The following is a 12,433-nucleotide window of genomic DNA, read 5'->3' as shown; positions in this document are numbered from 1 at the left end:
GAAACGCGTTCTCTGGAGTGATGAATCATGCTTCACCATCTGGCAGTCCGATGGATGAATCTGGGTTTGGCGGATGCCAGGAGAACGCTACCTGCCCGAATGCATAGTGCCAACTGTAAAGTTTGGTGGAGGAGGAATAATAATGCTCTGGGGCTGTTTTTCATGGTTCGGGCTAGGCCCCTTAGTTCTAGTAAAGGGAAATCTTAACGCTACGGCATACAATTACATTCTAGACGATTCTGTGCTTCCAACTTTGTGGCAACAGTTTGGGGAAGGCCCTTTCCTGTTTCAGAATGACAATGCCCCCGTGCACAAAGTGAGTTCCATACAGAAATGGTTTGTCGAGATCGATGTGGAAGAATTTGACTGGCCTGCACAGAGCCCTGACCTCAACCCCATCGAACACCTTTGGGATGAACTGGAACGCTGACTGCGAGCCAGGCCTAAAAGCCCAACATTAGTGCCTGACCTCACTAATGCTCTTGTGGCTGAATGGAAGCAAGTCCCCGCAGCAATGTTCCAACATCTAGTGGAAAGCCTTCCCAGGAAGAGTGGAGGCTGTTATAGCAGCGAAGTGGGGCCCAACTCCATGTTAATGTCCATGATTTTGGAACGAGATGTTCGACGAGCAGGCGTCCACATACATTTGGTCATGCAGTGTATTTCATCCAAGTCTGTGTGGTCACACACATAGGTAGAGACAGGTGGGTTGTGTGTGTATACAGGTGTGTGTGTGTGGGAGGGTTGGAGTGGTCTAATACACACACACACAGACACACACACACACACACACACACACGGTATCACCATTCACATGGCCATGGCTCGTTGCCAGACTGTGAAGAGACATGAGTTGCGTGCGTCAGTCCCTGTCATGGGTGCTCTTCCAATTCGCTACAACGTTGTCCTCAAGCCACTGCGTATGTCAACACCGTGCATTTTATATGTCAGACAGTAACAGCTCGGCCAGCAGCCCGTTACTGTATGTGGAAACGAAAAGGTTAACTTACGAATGTGTGCGTATTGGCATGGTGTTTTATGTAGGCTACACTTCCAATGAAGCAGCCTCATAGGCCTATGCTTATTATCTTGTGAACGTAGGTCAAAGGATTGCGTGGAGTAGGATTGCGTGGGAGTAGGATTGCGTGGAGTAGGATTGCGTGGAGTAGGATTGCGTGGAGTAGGATTGCGTGGAGTAGGATTGCGTGGGAGTAGGATTGCGTGGAGTAGGATTGCGTGGAGTAGGATTGCGTGGAGTAGGATTGCGTGGAGTAGGATTGCGTGGAGTAGGATTGCGCGTCCTGTTGGGCTCAAGGGCTGCCCCCCAAACCCCTGTCATGGACCTTGCATTGCCACGGGGCAGGGGTTTGGGGGGCAGCCCCATCTGAGACAGTCATTTTACGTTCCCTTATTATAACCTAACATCCAACAGGTCTAGACACCAGCCCCTATAAGGTGAACCAGTGGTAATACTGAGACAAATAGCCTGTCATGGAGATGATGCCCCTGTTTTGGGATAACCTCCTTCATTCCTCCCATCCTTGAAGACCGATAGATGGATAGTGAAAGGAGATATTACGCTAGGATACCAACCAACCAAGTCAAGTCAGAGCAGTGATTATTTATTTATAGCCTATCATCATTTATCCAACAGGTCTATTATTTAGATCAATGATTATTTCAAGAAAGGGAGAATCCATCCATTAATCTATTCAAACAGCGCCTCAGATTAGCTGGTTTGCGCATACAGGAGTGGTCCTTGAGTTGCCTCTCCTCCCACAGACACTTGCGTAAAACCATTGCTTCATTGTTCATTCCTCCCTTGTTTCATTGTTCATTCCTCCCTTGCTTCATTGTTCATTCCTCCCTTGCTTCATTGTTCATTCCTCCCTTGCTTCATTGTTCATTCCTCCCTTGTTTCATTGTTCATTCCTCCCTTGTTTCATTGTTCATTCCTCCCTTGCTTCATTGTTCATTCCTCCCTTGTTTCATTGTTCATTCCTCCCTTGTTTCATTGTTCATTCCTCCCTTGTTTCATTGTTCATTCCTCCCTTGTTTCATTGTTCATTCCTCCCTTGTTTCATTGTTCATTCCTCCCTTGTTTCATTGTTCATTCCTCCCTTGCTTCATTGTTCATTCCTCCCTTGTTTCATTGTTCATTCCTCCCTTGTTTCATTGTTCATTCCTCCCTTGTTTCATTGTTCATTCCTCCCTTGTTTCATTGTTCATTCCTCCCTTGCTTCATTGTTCATTCCTCCCTTGTTTCATTGTTCATTCCTCCCTTGCTTCATTGTTCATTCCTCCCTTGTTTCATTGTTCATTCCTCCCGTTTCATTGTTCATTCCTCCCTTGCTTCATTGTTCATTCCTCCCTTGTTTCATTGTTCATTCCTCCCTTGCTTCATTGTTCATTCCTCCCGCAGCCGTTGGATGGGCATATCATTTACTTTCACTTGCCCACTGTAATGTAGGATGACTGTAACGTAGCATTAGCCTACAGGTTAGCGTGCTCAATAGTGGTATATAGGTTTATAATGGGCTGAAACATAGAGGTGTTGTAGCAAATTTGGAGAGCAGCTCGACATGCGACACACACACTCCAGGATCCCAAGATAGTTTGTTATATTGGGTGTGCTCACGTAGTCTACAAGCCTATAGTAGTTAGATGGATAGTTGCTATAAGGGGAAAAATCTACTGTTAGTAAAACACCATGGCTAAGGTTGTTCATAGTAGCCATTATGCACAGCTTTTTTGCAAGGTGTTCGCCTAGGCTAAGCAGAAGAACGTTGTAGTGAATTCGGAGGGCAGACAGACAGGGACTCAACCCCAGTTCTCTTCTCAGTCAGTGACAGACAGGGACTCAACCCCAGTTATCTTCACAGTCAGTGACAGTCAGGGACTCAACCCCAGTTATCTTCACAGTCAGTGACAGACAGGGACTCAACCCCAGTTATCTTCACAGTCAGTGACAGACAGTGACTCAACCCCAGGTATTTTCTCAGTCAGTGACAGACAGGGACTCAACCCCAGTTATCTTCTCAGTCAGTGACAGACAGGGACTCAACCCCAGTTCTCTTCTCAGTCAGTGACAGACAGGGACTCAACCCCAGTTATCTTCACAGTCAGTGACAGACAGGGACTCAACCCCAGGTATTTTCTCAGTCAGTGACAGACAGGGATTCAACCCCAGGTCTCTTCACAGTCAGTGACAGACAGGGACTCAACCCCAGGTCTCTTCACAGTCAGTGACAGACAGGGACTCAACCCCAGTTATCTTCACAGTCAGTGACAGACAGGGACTCAACCCCAGGTCTCTTCACAGTCAGTGACAGACAGGGACTCAACCCCAGGTCTCTTCACAGTCAGTGACAGACAGGGACTCAACCCCAGGTATTTTCTCAGTCAGTGACAGACAGGGACTCAACCCCTGGTATTTTCTCATTCAGTGACAGACAGGGACTCAACCCCAGGTATTTTCTCAGTCAGTGACAGACAGGGACTCAACCCCAGGTCTCTTCACAGTCAGTAACAGACAGGGACTCAACCCCAGGTATTTTCTCAGTCAGTGACAGACAGGGACTCAACCCCAGGTATTTTCTCATTCAGTGACAGACAGGGACTCAACCCCAGGTATTTTCTCAGTCAGTAACAGACAGGGACTCAACCCCAGGTATTTTCTCAGTCAGTAACAGACAGGGACTCAACCCCAGGTATTTTCTCAGTCAGTGACAGACAGGGACTCAACCCCAGTTCTCTTCTCAGTCAGTAACAGACAGGGACTCAACCCCAGTTATCTTCACAGTCAGTGACAGACAGGGACTCAACCCCAGTTCTCTTCTCAGTCAGTGACAGACAGGGACTCAACCCCAGGTATTTTCTCATTCAGTGACAGACAGGGACTCAACCCCAGGTATTTTCTCAGTCAGTGACAGACAGGGACTCAACCCCAGGTATTTTCTCAGTCAGCGTCAAGAAGGTTTATTGTTTGTGCTCATAACGCAACATGGCCGTTAGAAGAGTATATGACTATAGTCTGAAATTGCCGGGGGGAAACTTGGTGTGTGTGCGTGCGCGTGCGAGTTATTAGATCATTAGATTGATAAGCATGAGTGCGCAGTAACGCCTGTTTGAATGAGTGTATTAGATCATTAGATTGATGGCCATTTTTTTTGCCCCTCTGCTTTTTACCGCCCCCTCACACACACACAGCTGCATACACACTCAACCCGCCACTCTCTACATATCAGTGGAGGCTGGTGGGAGGAGCTATAGGAGGACGAGCTCATTGTAATGGCTGGAATGGAATGAATGGAATGGTATCAAACACATCAAACACAGGGAAACCACACATCTGACTCTGTTCCATTTATTCCATTCCAGCCATTACAATGAGCCCGTCCTCCTATAGCTCCTCCCACCAGCCTCCACTGCTACCTATGTTTGTAACCACGGTTCCTCATTCTGATCATCTGTGGCACAACCTTTTCCAGGTCCTAATACTAATATATGGTTATTATGTGCTAAAAGAGAACGGATTTCCTTGTTACTAAAGCCAATTCATTCTAAAGTATAGTTTCAACAGGTCATCTAACTGCAGGCATTTCAACGTTGGCGCGTACAGCAACAGGGAGCCAGGGAGACATGCAGTTAACCAAATTCCCTACTTTAATCTTGAAATATAACTGCCACTTTATTCTCAAAATGTTAACTTTATTCTCAAAATGTTGACTTTATTATCAAAATGAAATGTCAAGTTTATTCTCAAAATATTGCCACTTTATTCTCAAATTGAATTTGTTTGTTCAACATGGTGGGATATTTTTGTGTCGGTAAAATGTATTACGCGAGAAATGGCAGTGGAAACGCCTTTATGTGCAAATATTGATATAATAACCATCATAAGTGCAAATATTGATATAATAACCATCATATCGAAGTAAACTTGGAGTCACGCGATGATATGGTATGTGGTCCTCCCACTATAACTCGGGAAACCATGCAGTTTATTAGGCTACAGATGAAATAAGTTATAATGAACTTCACAGGGTGGTGAAAGTGCAAGGTGATGAGCTTGATGCTCCTTTCCAATAAATATCAAGGGTCTTATTCTGGTGACATGATGATCGATGCTTGACTGCCGTTTGACAAATACTAATATTCTCGCTCTTATCCATAATAATCTCATCATGTAGACTAACCTACCCGCAGAGCCTACCCACACTGTCTCCACGCGCTGTTGGCTAGAGAGCAGCTGCCAAGACCAGAGTTTAGCACATTTGCTATTTAACACAACAGTTTGTGACAAAACTGTCGGTAGAGTTGACAATGCGATGGAAACACATTGAACATTAGATTTTTATTTGGTACGTGAAAACTTAAGCGAAAAAAGGTACATTCCGTGTACACTACGTCATCACGCACTGGTTTTTATGCGCAACAAGTCCGTTTGGTGGAAACACCACTGCTGGAAAAATGAGCATATTTTTCTTTATGCAGATGTTTGAATATTTGCATGAAAATCTGTCGCCAATTGGATGGAAACCTAGCTAGGGCCACATATTATTTAATTTAATTTAAGACAAAGCCTTTTCATTGTTAAAATGTATATTATTTGAGCTCATCTTTATATTATTAGCTATCATATATTCCAATACTCTCTTTCTTACATAGCATATATTGAATTAGAGAAAATATGGTGTAGGCCTATACCAGAGTTATAAGGGGATACTTGCTGTGTAACAATACATTATCCTCTCCTATTGTGTCCTATCTTCGTTGTGGCTCTGCTATCTACCCTTTCCCTCTCTTCAGTCCTCCCTCCTCTACTCTGTCGATCCACAATCTACCGTTTCCTTCCTCTCCCCTTCCCCAACTCTCCTTTTTTTTTACAATCCCACACCTGCGCCCAACGCCAAAATCCTATCCCCCTGTCCTCAATGTGCTTCTAACCTGTTGCTATGTCACAGTGGTTCCTAAATTACAGGCTTGTCACCATGTTTTATTGTGACAAAGAACTTGGGACATCAGGGTTGGCGTCTGCAGAGCGACTGGAATGTGTGTTTCTCCCTCTCTCTTCCATCCTCTTTGTCTCCCACGCTCTACGAACCCTGTGCTGGTTCTAGTAACTATGGTGATTGATGTGTAGCCAGACTAGCACAGTGCAGCTCGGCTCAGCTTGGTTTCTGCTCAGTAGAAGAATAAAAAAAAGGGGATCTCTCTCATTGGATCGACGCCACTAGTATGCTCCCTCCCACATCGGGAACAGCTGGGAAGTATGTTTGTCCTACTAGAACATTCCATTCAGAGTCCTCTGACACAATGTCCCACAGAGGAATTAATAGGAATTCCAAACACTGTTTACTGTAGTGGTAGGGGCTGAATAGAAAGGTCAGGGACACACAGTGAGCCTGCTGCCACTGTTCGTATACAGTACCAGTCAAAAGTTTGGACGCACCTACTCATTCAAGGGTTTTTCTTTATTTTTACTATTTTTTACATTGTAGAATAATAGTGAAGACATCAAAACTATGAAATAACACATATGGAATCATGTAGTAACCAAAAAAGTGTTAAACAAATCAAAGTATATTATATATTTGAGAATCTTCAAATAAACACCCTTTGCCTTGATGACAGCTTTGCACACTCTTGGCATTCTCTCAACCAGATTCATGAGGTAGTTACCTGGAATGCATTTCAATTAACAGGTGTGCCATGTTAAAAGTTAATTTGTGGAATTTCTTTCCTTCTTAATGCGTTTGAGCCAATTAGTTGTGTTGTGACAAGGTAGGGATGGTATACAGAAGATGGCCCTATTTGGTAAAAGACCAAGTCCATATTATGGCAAGAACAGCTCAAATAAGCAAAGAGAAACGACAGTCCATCATTACTTTAAGACATGAAGGTCAGTCAATCCAGAACATTTCAAGAACTTTGAAAGTTTCTTCAAGTGCAGTTGCAAAATCCATCAAGCGCTATGATGGAACTGGGTCTCATGAGGACTGCCACAGGAATGGAAGACCCAGAGTTACCTCTGCTGCAGAGGATAAGTTAATCAGAGTTACCAGCCTCAGAAATTGCAGCCCAAATAAATGCTTCACAGAGTTCAAGTCACAGACACATCTCAACATCAACTGTTCAGAGGGGACTGTGTGAATCAGGCCTTCGTGGTTGAATTGCTGCAAAGAAACCACTACTAAAGGACACCAATAAGAAGAAGAGACCTGCTTGGGCCAAGAAACACGAGCAATGGACATTAGACCGTTAGAAATGTGTCCTTTGGTCTGGAGTCCATATGTGCTATTTCATAGTTTTGATGTCTTCACTATTATTCTACACTGTAAAACATAGTAAAAAAGAAAAACCCTATAACACTATAACACTATAACACTATAACACTATAACCCTATAACACTATAACACTATAACACTATAACCCTATAACACTATAACACTATAACACTATAACCCTATAACCCTATAACCCTATAACACTATAACACTATAACACTATAACACTATAACCCTATAACACTATAACACTATAACCCTATAACACTATAACACTATAACCCTATAACCCTATAACCCTATAACCCTATAACACTATAACCCTATAACACTATAACCCTATAACACTATAACACTATAACACTCTAACCCTAAAACTAATTTCCATTCAAAAAATCCTATTTTCCCTAACCCCTAACCTAACCTTAACCCTAACCCAAACCCTAACCATAACCATAACCATAACCCTAATCCTTACCATAACAATAAACCTAACCCCTAAATTTAAAATAGCCTTTGTCCTCATGGGGACGTGGGAAATGTCCCCACGAGGGAGAATTGTCCTTGTTTTAGTATCCATGTGGGGAGGATAGAAAAACCCACAGACACACACACACACAGACACACACACACACACACAGACACACACACACACAGACAGACACACAGACACACACACACACAGACACACACACACACAGACACACACACACACAGACAGACACACACACACAGACACACACACACACACACACACACACACAGACACACAGACACACACACACACACACACACACACACACACACACACACACACACACACACACACACACACAGACAGACACACACACACAGACACACACAGACACACACACACACACAGACACACACACACACACACACAGACACACACACACACACACACACAGACACACACACAGACACAGACACAGACACACACACACACACACACACACACACAGACACACACACAGACACAGACACACAGACACACACACATAGACACACACATAGACACACACAGACACACACACAGACACAGATTTCAGTTTTGCTGCACACAGCAACCAACGGTTGCATGCCATGTCATCGACTCCACAATCGTCATCAGATTGCTATGTCATATGATGTGGTTAGCTGATATATGATCAAACACCTATCCATGCGTTGTGAGATCTGGCAGGCGACTGCGTTGTAGTCAGTCCGGGAACGCAGTCATAATAATGTATTATCATTATAGCTCTTAACATATAATATTAGTATTATTTTAACCAGTGCTCTTACCTTTGGCCTTGGAGCGTGACTCTCTAGCGCCACCACCAGGTGAGTGGTGGTCCACGCTGCCCTGGCTATCGCAGTGCTGGAAGGGCAGACTGTGGCTCTGACCCTGACCCTGACCCTGACCCTGGCCCTCCAAGATGGGGGAGAAGTCGGCCGAGGAGTGGGAGTGGGCCGAGTGGGTGGGTGAGAAGGGATCTGTACACCCCCCCATCTTGAGAGAAGGAGAGCCAGTGCTTCCTCCGTTTCTCCTCTTACTCCTGGCGATCTCTGCAAAGGAAGTGACCCGTGGCAGAGGGGGCGGGCCCAGGGGGGCTGTGCCCTCACTGAGACGGACAGGGCAGCTCAACATGCGCTCCAATGAGCCGAGCCGAAGGGGCGGGGACATGTCCAGGTTCTGGTCGTAGCTACGGGAACGGGGGCGGGTGGGCCCACCTCCGATGGGTCCTCGGCCAACCACAGGAGGGGAGATGTTGACGTACACCTGGCCCTCAATGATTGGGTCTGAACAGGCTCCACCCATCTGCTGCTGCTGCTGCTTCCTATTCTTCCTCTCCTCCTCCTCATCTTCATCATTGTCTTCCTCATCTTCATCACGCTGGGTAGAGAAGACAGAGAAGGCTTAGAATAAAAGACAAAAGAAGCTCACATTCTAAATGAAAGAATAATTCATACTTGTGTGACTAGTGTTGTAGTTTTTCAGCATCATTACATCTCCTACATGGGCAGTCATAGTCATTCTCTTGAGAGCAGTAGCATTGATGATACAGCTCATCAATAAGCTAGCTTTAATTTCCAGGCTGTCATTATAAATATACATTTGTTGCCTGGTTAAATAAAGGTTACATACATATCAACTTTATGACTGGAGCCACAGAGAGCTGAAATAACCCCAGACTGTAATTCCAATAGTATAAATAGACCTCTATCTTCATTGTGTCAACATTACAACACATGAATATGACAAGCGTTACACCCCACTGAAGGCATACAGACTAAGGCAACATCCCAAGTGGCACCCTTTTCCCTGTATAGTACACTATTTTTAACCAGGGCCCATAGTGCACTGTATGTAATAGGGTCCCATTTGGGACGCACCAACTCTCCAGGAATACTCCATTACAGATTGCCCAGCTGCCTCAGTAGGCGCCGATAAAAAAAAAACGTCCCCTTCAACAGCAGTGGATGGTTGTAATGATCTGAAACCAGTAGCCCTCCAGTGGCCAATTCATTTTCCCACTTTGATATCGCCTGGAACGGGACTTGAACCTTCCAGTAACTGATCCACCTCTTTAACCTACCTATCAACACTCATTCAAATAATACTCTGTCTGATTCTGAACAGAACCAACATCCTGCTCCACTTACCCGTGATGACTCTCCCTCACCCTCTTCCTCCTCATCCTCCTCTTCCTCCTCCTCTACCTCCTCCTTTCCCCCCGGCGGCCGTCTGAACAGGTAGTATTCGGTTGGCTGGGTGGCGGTGGGCGTGTCAGGGGCGGGGCTATCCTTGCTGTGCTCGTCAGAGCAGCTGGTAACCGACGCGGAGCTTCCCGCGGGGCTCGGGGGTGACGGAGACGAAAGGTCACAGGTCACCAGCTTGTAGTAGTTCTGGGTGGTTACCACCAGACGCGCCTGGCTCTGCAGAAGAAGAAGAAGAAGAAGAAGAAGAAGAAGAAGAAGAAGAAGAAGACATTATTGTACAGAAAGACTAACTGAAATTTGACTCCCGCTTTATCCCAACCCCTCTGCAAGACACACGGCTTGGAGAGGTTGGAGCAAAGAGCAGCCATACTAGCCCGCTCATGAAGCGGTTTTTCTAGAGGTTAAATGTCTAGCTCAACAGCAGGTGATAGCAGCTAGGATTTGACACTGGATTTGACACCGTAAAGCATTTTGTGACAACCGCGGATGTAAAAAGGGCTTCATAAAATACATTTGATTGATTCATACCTGCAGACAGGACATGAGGTCACTTCCTGAGTCGGAGTGGTGGGGGGGCTGGTAGGAGTTGCAGTTGGCGTCCAGGTCTAGAGCCCCCTGGTGTTCAGCTGAGCAGGTGCAGGAGGAGGTGGTGGGGTGAGGGTGAGAGTGGGGTTCGAAGAGTAACGGCAGGGTGTTGTTGGAGGGGCAGGGGGTTTGTTGAGTGTGGTGTTGGGGGGGCTCAGTGGGGGAGGTGTACAGGTCTAGGTAGAAAGCCCCCCCACCTCCGGAGCCTCTTCGGCTCCCTGTCTCCTCATCCAGCACCGCGCAGATGCAGACAGAGGAGGTACAAGATTGGTCGGTGGAGCTGTTGAGGTTGGTGGTCGTGGTGGCCAGAGGTGGCGGCTTGGAAGAGGTCGCTGGGATGCTGTTGTTCATTTTATTATAGATGGCGCTGAAGTTAACCAGCACGCCATCCGAGCTGTTACACGACGAGTCGCTGCCGTAGCCCAGCTGGCATTCCGACGACTCTGAAAACGGTTCCGGGAAGTGTTCAAGATACGTCTGGGAGAGGCCGCAGCAGGAGCAGCGCTGGTGGGCAGGGCCAGAGCCAGAAGAGGAGTCAGCTTGGCTACTGCCCCGTCCCCCACCCCTCATTGGGTGATCCTCTTCCTCCTCCTCCTCATCCTCGCCCCACTCTTGCTCTCCGCAGTCCATGGAGAGGGTGGAGCCGCTGCTGCCGTGGCGACGTGGACTGTCCAATCCCAGCAGGTCTAGGCCCTCCAGGTGGGTGGAGAGATCAGAGGCCACGCCCCTGAGGGAGTCACGCCTCCCTGAGCAGCCCCAAGAGTGCTTACCCAGGGTGCTGTGCAACAGGAAGGGCTTGTGTGTGGTGGACCCCAGGTCGTGGAGGTGGAAGGGTGCAACCCCGTCTCCCTCCTCGTCCAGGGCGGAGTTTGTATCGCCATGGAGATGAAAGGAGGAGTCTTCCAAGTAACCATTCAGGTTATCACCATCCTCTTCCTCCTCTTCCTCCTCATCATCATCATCCTCCTCCGTGTTGAGCAGAAAGGGGTTGTGACGGAGCCGGAGAGGGTTGTTGGCCTGTTCCCTTGGTTTCACCCTGGGCAGAGTGTGGGCCACCATAACCATCACCTGGTCCTCCCAGTTACTGGACGTCACCGACGAATCATCGCTGCCCGTGCTTCCTCCTCTCCCTCCTCCTCCTCCCTCTCCCTTTCCTCCTCCTCCTCCTCTCCCTCCTCCTGTAGAGGTCTGGATGAGGCTGCTGTAGACCAGCGCCTCCCTCTGGAGTACATCCTGCTCAGGGAGGGAGGTGGTGCGGCTCAGGCCCAGGTTCTCTGGGTAGCTGAAGGGTTTTGATCTCTTCAGGGAGCTCCCTCCTCCACCACAGCTCTGCCGCCCCCCAGTCACCTGGCAGTGTACCAGGGGGATGTGATGAACGATCAGGGTCTCGCCAGACAGCTTGGGGGGGCTGTCCATGGTCCCTGGGTGTCCACGGGTATGCGGGTTCAGACAGGGGGGGCAGGGGGAAAGGCTGTGTGGGTGCTGGGGTTGGGGTATAGGATATGTGGAGGGGTATCAGACAGGGAGTTGGTTCAGTGGTTAGATGCTAGACCCAAGGCTCCAGGGCCTGGGATGCTGAAGGAGAGGTCAGGGAAATTGACACTGTGGTCTGAGTGGTCCATCTGGAAGAGAGAGAGAGAGAGAGAGAGAGAGAGAGAGAGAGAGAGAGAGAGAGAGAGAGAGAGAGAGAGAGAGAGAGAGAGAGAGAGAGAGAGAGAGAGGAGAGAGAGAGAGAGAGAGAGAGAAAGAAAGAAAGAAAGAAAGAAAGAGAGAGAGAGAAGAAAGAAAGAAAGAAAGAGAGAGAGAGAGAGAGAGAGAGAGAGAGAGAGAGAGA

At 47.2% G+C, this 12,433-nt stretch overlaps 1 pseudogene across 1 annotated transcript in view; it reads right to left on the bottom strand.

Moving 5' to 3' along the window:
* Positions 1–12,209, bottom strand: part of LOC311123374 (AP-4 complex accessory subunit RUSC2-like) — a 16,981-nt pseudogene extending 4,772 nt beyond the window's left edge. The window contains exons 1-3 of the transcript XR_014615154.1: positions 10,543–12,209; positions 9,958–10,230; positions 8,596–9,187 (exon numbers count right to left, since the gene is read on the bottom strand). The product of XR_014615154.1 is annotated as an AP-4 complex accessory subunit RUSC2-like (transcript). The remainder of the gene's footprint in view (positions 1–8,595; positions 9,188–9,957; positions 10,231–10,542) is intronic.
* Between the last annotated feature and the right edge of the window lie 224 nt (positions 12,210–12,433).

The sequence above is a fragment of the Coregonus lavaretus genome, assembly GCF_964263955.1.
Source record: "Coregonus lavaretus genome assembly, contig: HAP1_SCAFFOLD_9072, whole genome shotgun sequence".
Classification (NCBI taxonomy): Eukaryota; Metazoa; Chordata; class Actinopteri; order Salmoniformes; family Salmonidae; genus Coregonus; species Coregonus lavaretus.
Note: the sequence above shows the minus strand (reverse complement) of the source record. Positions and strands in the feature narration are given on the sequence as shown.